Below are 2469 nucleotides of genomic sequence, written 5' to 3' on the forward strand. Positions count from 1 at the left end.
GGCAGATCCAATGACTCTCAATTCACTCTTGGGTGTTAAAACAGTCTCCCTTTTCAGGTATTAAAAGGTACACCTAGCTAAAGACTTCAAATTGTCATCCATTTCGAGGTGTCACCCTCCCCTCAGCTCAGAACTGATTTTTGCTCTTTGCTTTCTCCTCCCCCAGTTCGTTCTGGCAAGGTCTCCTGGAGTCGCTCCTAATAAGCTCCTGGAATATCTCCTTAAACTTTGGGGAAAATGATGCCTACAGTAAATCAGGCGGAGATGCTGGAAATTCCTTGGCAGATGAACAGGTCAAAGGCTCAGAAAGGTGAGCATCTTAGAACTGACTGATGGTGCAACGCCAGAGAACCACTAAATGACCACGAGACACGGAGGCACTGTCTTCACTAAAGCAGGAAGGAATGCTTCACGGGGGAGACACCAGCATCTGACAAAGGCAGTGTTGTCTGTCCTCATTGTATGAACATCATAGAGTGCACTTACACAAACCTGGATGGCATAGCCAACGTTGACATTTGGAAATATTTCTGGGAAACTGGGCTCCCTGGTGTCAGTGGAGATAATAGGATTCTGGAAGAGCAGAAGCAAGTCCACAGCATAGAACTATCAGAGCGAAGGTAAGATTAGTGGAATTAATTGGCTGCATTAATTGCCACAATAAGCCTCTAGGAAGACAGGTCAATGCAATTCTCTGAGTGAATAGCAAGGCCAGAGTGACAACCAGGAGGCCTTGACTCTCAAGAATCTGTGGCAAGGACTAATAAACCATGGTATCTAGGAGCAAGATGTATGGGCAGGCAAATGAGGTACTAATTGATTTATATATCCAAAAAAGATCTTGAGTGGGTTAGTACCACAAAGAAAATCATGGTCTCTTGTCTAGTTTCAAGAGTTGAGGTGGATTTCTGATTCAGAATCCATTGATTGACTTGTTGTGCCCCCTTGAGGAAGGTCGCTGAAACACCATAGCAAGTCCTTAGAGTAGCTATTAACAATTCTTCCTCAAAGGGACCTAACAGATTTTTATCAGATTAACTGTACACTGAGTAAAGTAAATATTTGAGTATTTTAAGGGCTGTGGATAAGCTGAGATGGATACCAAGTGACCCAAAATATCATCAGCCTCTTTATTAGAGAGGATGTTTAGTGGCCAAGTGATAAATGGAGTCCTAGGCCAAGTCCAAAGGCTGTGGAATACTTAGAAGCTGGAAGAGCCCTCTCATTGGTTCTCTGTGGAGTGATTGGAAAGGCTAAGACAGTGATGGCGAACCTTTTGAGCTCGGCGTGTCAGCATTTTGAAAACCCTAACTTAACTCTGGTGCTGTGTCACATATAGAAATTTTTTGATATTTGCAACCATAGTAAAACAAAGACTTATATTTTTGATATTTATTTTATATATTTAAATGCCATTTAACAAAGAAAAATCAACCAAAAAAATGAATCACCTCTGACACGTGTGTCATAGGTTCGCCATCACTGGGAGGAAACCCCTAAAAGTTCTCCCTGATCTGCAACCCTAGGCAAAGATGGTAAGTTGAAAAAAATAGAACATCCTGCAGTGAGTTGCTCACTCTCAACCACTTAAAGGAGGCAGGAGTGATTATCTCCATAATAGCCCATTCAGTTAACCAGTTTAATCCTTGCTTAAATTAAATAGATCGTGGAGGATGACAATGAACCTTGATTACCTGGACATTTTGGACACTGGTCCACTATACTGATGACACCATGCCAGTTGGACCCTGTAGCAGAAAGTGACTAGAGCTGTGAATGCTTAGGTAAGAGATATATTCCTCGGGTGATAGGGAATAAACCTGTGAATATTCAGGGATCTGACACATCTGTGGCATTTTTTAGAGGTATAATAGTTTAGACCAGGGGTTGGCAAACTATGGCCTGTGAGCCCACTGACTTTTCAAAATGTTTTTATTGATTTTTTTTAAGAGAGTGGGGAAGGGAGAGGGAGAGAGAGGGAGAGAGAGAAACATCCATCGGCTGCCTCCTGTGCCGGAAGCCAATTCCAGCACGTCAGCAGGGCTGAATCATCTGGAAATGGCTGAGGGCATTTCTCCAAACCTGAGAAGGATGCATAAAATGACAGCTGGCTGCCAGACATGTCAGTCTACATGTTATTGCCTCCTACTGGCCAAACACCTGAACAACCGTAGACAATTCCCCAATCTGACAATGGATTGTGTATATAAACCCTGGCCTTTGATGTATATCTACCTTGCCTTAGGACACATTGTGTTAATAAATAGAAAGGGGACCTGAGGCAAGGAGAACTTAGTTCCTTTAGCAAAATCTTCTCTGACTCCCCATAATGCCTTTCAAAATTATGTTTTGTCTCTGGACTCTTTATTAATTTAAGCACAGCACCTTCTCCAGATTCCTGAGCCATTCTAGATGCTGGATCAAGACCACCGGCATTACTCCTGCACAAACACCCCCACACCCCTCACA

At 42.9% G+C, this 2469-nt stretch overlaps 1 long non-coding RNA gene across 1 annotated transcript in view; it reads left to right on the forward strand.

Moving 5' to 3' along the window:
* The first annotated feature begins 246 nt into the window (after positions 1 to 246).
* The window catches only part of LOC106725140, a 21955-nt gene continuing 19732 nt past the window's right edge, over positions 247 to 2469 (forward strand). Inside the window, exons 1-2 of the long non-coding RNA XR_001361009.1 lie at positions 247 to 310; positions 1664 to 1784. This is a non-coding gene — a long non-coding RNA (uncharacterized LOC106725140). The remainder of the gene's footprint in view (positions 311 to 1663; positions 1785 to 2469) is intronic.

The sequence above is a fragment of the Myotis brandtii genome, unplaced genomic scaffold (assembly GCF_000412655.1).
Source record: "Myotis brandtii unplaced genomic scaffold, ASM41265v1 scaffold1384, whole genome shotgun sequence".
NCBI classification, from domain to species: domain Eukaryota; kingdom Metazoa; phylum Chordata; class Mammalia; order Chiroptera; family Vespertilionidae; genus Myotis; species Myotis brandtii.